Source organism: Gekko japonicus, unplaced genomic scaffold, assembly GCF_001447785.1.
Source record: "Gekko japonicus isolate JY-2015 unplaced genomic scaffold, Gekko_japonicus_V1.1 scaffold1188, whole genome shotgun sequence".
In the NCBI taxonomy this organism is placed as follows: Eukaryota; Metazoa; Chordata; class Lepidosauria; order Squamata; family Gekkonidae; genus Gekko; species Gekko japonicus.
In genome coordinates this window covers 358753-364758 of record NW_015171539.1, presented here as the reverse complement: position 1 = coordinate 364758, position 6006 = coordinate 358753, and the positions used below count along the sequence as shown (strand labels likewise).

At 53.1% G+C, this 6006-nt stretch overlaps 1 non-coding gene across 1 annotated transcript; it reads left to right on the top strand.

Annotated features, from left to right (window-relative positions):
* Positions 1 to 1095: 1095 nt before the first annotated feature.
* On the top strand, positions 1096 to 1167 carry TRNAP-UGG. The gene has a single exon. It is a non-coding gene; the product is annotated as a tRNA-Pro (tRNA).
* Positions 1168 to 6006: the final 4839 nt, after the last annotated feature.

Below are 6006 nucleotides of genomic sequence, written 5' to 3'. Positions count from 1 at the left end.
TAAAGCTGCAGTCTGATTTCAAGCCAGCCAGGGGGACGATGAATGGCTGGAAATTCTTCCAGGGGCTGGCGAAGCCAAGAGTTTGATGTTGCTCTGATCTTCAGGAAGCAGTCGGTGATCTCACTTCCTCCCATCTGGGGTTTTTGGGGGGGAGGGAGCGTTTGTTCCCAGAAGCAAATGATAAAAGTGTTCCAGCACCAAGAAACAAGCTTGACAACTTGTGTGTGCTCGTGGGTTTAAGAACTGCTTTCCTCTACCCTAAGGAGTCTCAAAGTGGCTCACAGTCACCTTCCTTTCCTCCCCTCACAACAAGGCACCCTGTGAGGCAGGTAGGGCCGAGAGAGTTCTGAGAGGACCGTGACTGGCCCAAGGTCACCCAGCAGGCCTCATGTGTCTCAAAGTAGCCTACAATTGCCTTCCTTTCCTCTCCATTTTAAAAGGCACAATGTGAGGCCGGTAGGGCTGAAAGAGTTCTGAGAGAACTGGGACTGGCCCAAGGTCACCCAGCAGGCTTCATGTCTCTCAAAGTAGCCTACAATCGCCTTTCCTTTCCTCTCCCCACAAGAGGCACCTTGTGAGGCAGGTGGGGCTGAGAGTCCTGAGAGAACTGGGACTGGCCCAAGGCCACCCAGCAGGCCTCATGTGTCTCAAAGCGCCTTCCCTTCCTCTCCCAATCAACAGCCACCTTGTGAGGCAGGTGGGGCTGAGAGAGTCCTGAGAGAACTGGGACTGGCCCAAGGCCACCCAGCAGGCCTCATGTGTCTCAAAGCGCCTTCCCTTCCTCTCCCAATCAACAGCCACCTTGTGAGGCAGGTGGGGCTGAGAGAGTCCTGAGAGAATTGGGACTGGCCCAAGGCCACCCAGCAGGCCTCGTGGAGGAGGAGGAATGGGGAATCAAACCCGGTTCTCCAGATTGGAATCTGCCGCTCTTAATCACTGCACCACGCTGGCTCTTTTAAGAAGAAAATCTCTTCCCTCTGTTGGGGTTTACCAATGTTTTCCCTAGCAAGGCTGCTTTTAAGAGATGCACGACCCAAGAAGCTTCAGTTTGCCAGGCGCGGAACAGCCCTGCCTGGTTTCTTGGGTTTAGGCAGGGGGACTGTGGCTCAGTGGTAGAGCATCTGCTTTGGATGCAGAAGGTCCCAGGTTCAATCCCCAGCATCTCCAGTTGAAAGGACCAGGCAGCAGGTGATGTGAAAGACCTTTATCTTCCTGAGACCTTGAAGAGCCGCTGCCAGTCTGAGTACACAGTACTGGCCTTGATGGACCGATAGTCTGATTCACTAAGAGGCAGCTCCATGTACGTATGTATGAGATTCCTTTTTCTGCAAACTAGGCGCTTCAGAGCATTACTTCCTTTGGGCACCAGGTGGCAGTAAACCCTTCTGAGGACCAGCCGTGCAGTCGCTCCTCCTGTCCCCGGACTGCTGTTGTGACTTTGGCTGAAGAGAAATTACTGGAGTGAAAAAATGTGACGCTTGCTGTTCTAATCGCAGACTTGATGCTGGAGCCGCACCGGCGCGCCCACTGAGGTGCTGGCCCCGTTTCCCCCACAGCTGTCACCTGCAAAAGCGGAAACCCTACAACGCAGGGGCAAACGGGGACATGGCTTTTAGGGGGGCAAGGGGTTGGCGGTTGTGCCATTTAAAGCACCGGCACACCTGGTAATAAGTGGCTGTCTTGCACGATGGCATGCGCACAATGGCCTCTGTTCGCTGCCTCCCGCGGGTGCTTTCCACAGTGACTGACGTTTGTTCTTTGGTAGCCGTGTTCATTCCCTGCCAGGGAAGGGGGTCAGGACCAGAGCTGCTGGCCCAGGGTTCGATTCCTGCCTGCTCAGTTAAAAGGACCCCTGGCTCATTGTTTTCTGTTACCCTAGAAGGTCAGACCAGAAACAACGGGTTTAAATTAAATCAAAAGGATTTTTGGCTAAATAGTAGGAAGAAGTTCCTAACAGAGCGGTCCCTCAGTGGAACAGGCTTCCTGGGGAGGTGGTGGGGTTTTCAAACAGAGGCTAGATGGCCACCTGACAGCCATGCTGGTCCTGTGAACTCAGGCAGATCACGAGAGGGAGGGCAGGAAGGGTCGCCTCAGTGCTTAGTTCTCGTGGCCCTTCCTTACACGCCCAGGGAAATCCCGAGCGCCACTTTGGGGTCAGGAAGCAATTTTCCTCGAGGCCAGTTTGGCTGGAGATCCTGAAGGTTTTTTGCCATCTTCTGGGCATGGAGCAGGGGTCACGGGGTGTGTGCGGGGGGAGGTAGTTGTGAATTTCCTACATTGTGCAGGGGGCTGGACTAGATGACCCTGGAGGTCCCTTCCAGCTCTGATTCTGTGACCCAGGCTAGCCTGATCTCGTCGGATCTCAGAAGCTAAGCAGGGTCAGCACTGCAATGTTCCCTCTAAGCTGAGTTAGAGTGAGCCAGCCCGCAGTTTTTTAGCCTCCGGCTCACACATTTTTGTCTTGGCTCAGGAAGGATGGCTCCAGAGCAAACTAATTTATGCAGTAGCCAAATCACTCGCTCACAACTTTAATTGCCAGGAGCTTACAAAGTAGAATTTTTGCTCACAAGACCCCACAGCTTAGAGGGAACAGTGGTCAGCAGTCGCCAGTATTTGGGTGGGAGCCCACCAGGGTTGCTGTGCAGAGGAAGGCAATGGCAAGCCACCTGCTAGTCTCTGGCCTTTAAAACCCTACAGGGTTGTCCTAAATCATCTATGCCTTGACAGCATTTCTCTCTCTCTCTCTCTCTCTCTCTCTCTCTCTCTCTCTCACACACACACACACACACACACACACACACACACACACACACACACACACACACACTCCCCCCCCCCCATGGTAGAGGATCTGCTTTCTTTACAGGAGATCCTGGGTTGAGCCCATTCAGGGCGGGGGACAGATGGTTTGCCAGGACTGATGGCACCTGGCTTGGCATTCAGGGCTGGCCTTGGTGTTGGTGGGCACCCAGGCTGCTCTCGGTGACGAGTTCTAAACCACCACCACCCCTGCCTGGGGTTGGAAGGGGTGCGAATGCTGCAGTTTGGGCCTTTAGCGGTTGGCCCAGCTCCAAAAGGGAAAGAGGAGAAAGCTTGTCGAATTAAAACGAGGACTGCCCCTTGATGGAAGAAAGCCCTTTTATTGTGAGCTGTTGATCGACTGGTAAATCTGCAGCTATTTGCTTACCAGTAAGAGAGTTTCAAAGGCGGGAAGGTGGCATGGTATAGCCTGATTTCAGATGCTAAGCAGGGCCTGTACCTGTTTGGTGTAGTGGTTAGGGAGCGCGGACTCTAATCTGGGAGAACTAGTAGGTTTGATTCCCCGTGCCTCCACATGCAGCTGCTGGTGTGACCTTGGGTCAGTCACAAGTTCTCTCAGAGCTGTTCTCTTAAGGACAGTTCTCCAGAGAGCTCTCTCAGCTCCACCTACCTCACAGGGTGTCTGTTGTGGGGAGGGGAAGGGAAAGGTGATTGTAAGCCGCTCTGCGACTCCTTTGGGTAGTGAAGGACCTCTTTTCCTCCTCCTCTAGGGGAGACCACCGAGGAAGACTCTGGAGAGGAAGGCAATGGCAAACCACCTCTGCTGCTCACTTGCCTTGAATGTCCCTTGCTAGGGCTGCCGTAATGCGGCTGCGGCTTGACGACGTTTGACACATGAGATAGTTTCATGTTAGCAACGGGACGGTGGAATGCCTCTTCTAGGGGGTACCGGCCATCTGCCGTTCTTTGGGAAGCGCTTATTAAATCATTCCAAATTAACCCGCCTGCCTCATCAGAAGTACCTTTCCAATTGATCAAAGGGCTTTAATTGCTCTCGCTAATTTGGTAACCCAACACTGCAGCTCCACTCAAAGCATGTGCTATGCGGCGCAGTGTGGCTCCAGCACTCCCCGTTCTATGTTACTTTCAGTGTTTTCCCTCTGGGGTCTTTGCCGCTGTTTCAAGGCATGGCAATTAAAAAGGGGATGAAATTACCAATCTTCTTGTGCAGTGAGCCTCACCGGGCAGAGGAGGGAGTAGCGCTCCGGCAAGAGGGGGCAGAGGGCGGACAACGTATGTGAAGCATAGCTCTCCTCTCTAACCAAGGCAATCCACCATCACCCGCCAGCACGGATATCATACAATTAGTGCCGAAGCTGTAGGGGGCCCCATATGAAGTTGATGGACAACAGACACGGGACAGAGAAAAGGGAATATTTCTTGCACTCAACAAGTAATTGAATTGCAGAATTTGCTGCCAGTGGAGATGGGGATGGCGAGGAACACATTTTAAGAGCCCCTGGCAATCTTTCTGCCTTTAATCAGAGATGTGCTGTATCTGGGCAGCCGTAACCCCTTGAGCATCGTGCTCGGTTTTGAAGATCCACTTGCATCCTACACATGGATGGCTTAAACGGGTCAGAGTCATAGAGAAGAAGAAGACATTGGATTCATACCCCGCCCTTCACTACCCGAAGGTGTCTGAGAGTGGCTTACAAGTCTCCTTTCCCCTCCCCACACCAGACGCCCTGTGAGGTAGGTGGGGCTGAGAGAGCTCTCCTGAGAACTGAAAGAACTTATGACTGACCCAAAGTCACACCGGCAGCTGCATGTGGAGCGGGGAATCAAACCCGGTTCTCCCAGATTAGAGTCCGTGCTCCTAACCAGTACACCAAACTGGCTCTCATAGAGAAGAGAGCCATCAGTGGTTGCTGGCCACAGTGAATAAAGGGAAGACTGCATATGCACGCTGGTTAGTATTTGGATGGGAGACCACCAAGGGAAGTACAAGGTTGCTGTGCAGAGGAAGGCCTTGACCAACTGCTTCTGTTAGTCTCCTGCCTTGAAAACCTTAATGGTGTGACTTGAGGACACTTACACACACCATATGCAAAGGAAGCAAGCCTCTGAATCTGACTGCCGGGAGGCAACATGGGGAAGGTCTCAGCCTCCATGCCCTGTTGTTGGCCGTCCAGAGGAACTGGTTGGCCACTATGTGAAGAGGGATGCTGGACTAGATGGACCCTCACTGGTCTGACCCAGCAGGACTCTTCTTATGTTCTTATGAGGGGAAGGCCTCGGCCTCCATGCCCTGTTGTTGGCCGTCCAGAGGAACTGGCTGAGGCCACTGTGTGAGACGGGATGCTGGACTAGATGGACCCTCACTGGTCTGACCCAGCAGGACTCTTCTTATGTTCTTATCAGGGGAAGGCCTCGGCCTCTCTGCCCTGTTGTTGGCCCTCCAGAGGAACTGGTTGAGGCCACTGTGTGAGACAGGATGCTGGACTAGAGGGACCCTCACTGGTCTGATCCAGCAGGGCTCTTCAGATGTTCTTATGAGGGGAAGGCCTCGGCCTCTCTGCCCTGTTGTTGGCCCTCCAGAGGAACTGGCTGAAGCCACTGTGTGAGACAGGATGCTGGACTAGAGGGACCACTGCTCTGGTCCAGTTGGGCTCTTCTTATGAAGTAGGGTTGGTTTAAGTGGCTGGAAAGATAGTTCAGAATTATTTCAGGAGGGTTTGGAGAATTTAGGATTAGATTGTGGCCGGCCGGGGGGGGGGGGGGGGGTGCGCCCCACCTTGTGTTTGAGGCACCTGCTGGATGACCTTGGGCAAGCCATAGTTCTGTCAGAGCTGTTCCTGAAAAGAGCAGTTTCTGTCAGAGCTCTCTGCTCCACTTGCCTCACAGGGTGTCTGTTGTGGGGAGGGGAAGGGAAAGGAGTTTGTAAGCTGCTCTGAGACTCCCTTGGGTAGTGAAGGGCAGGGTATAAATCCAATCTCTTCTCTTCTTCTTCCTATTCAGTGTCTGCACTCAAACAAAGGGCTACACACAGCCAGTGTAATGCCTCAGTCTCCCAGAATTTGTTGCAGACGGGCAGGCCCTGATCCATTTCTCTCTTCTCCTTTAACCTTTTGAGACAGCAAAACTCACAGCCTATGAGCAGCCTTTTGCTTGATACCTAAACAAGCTGGGTCAGAGCAGGTGGAGGAATAATTTGGAATCGCACCCATCTCTTTAAAATCTGCC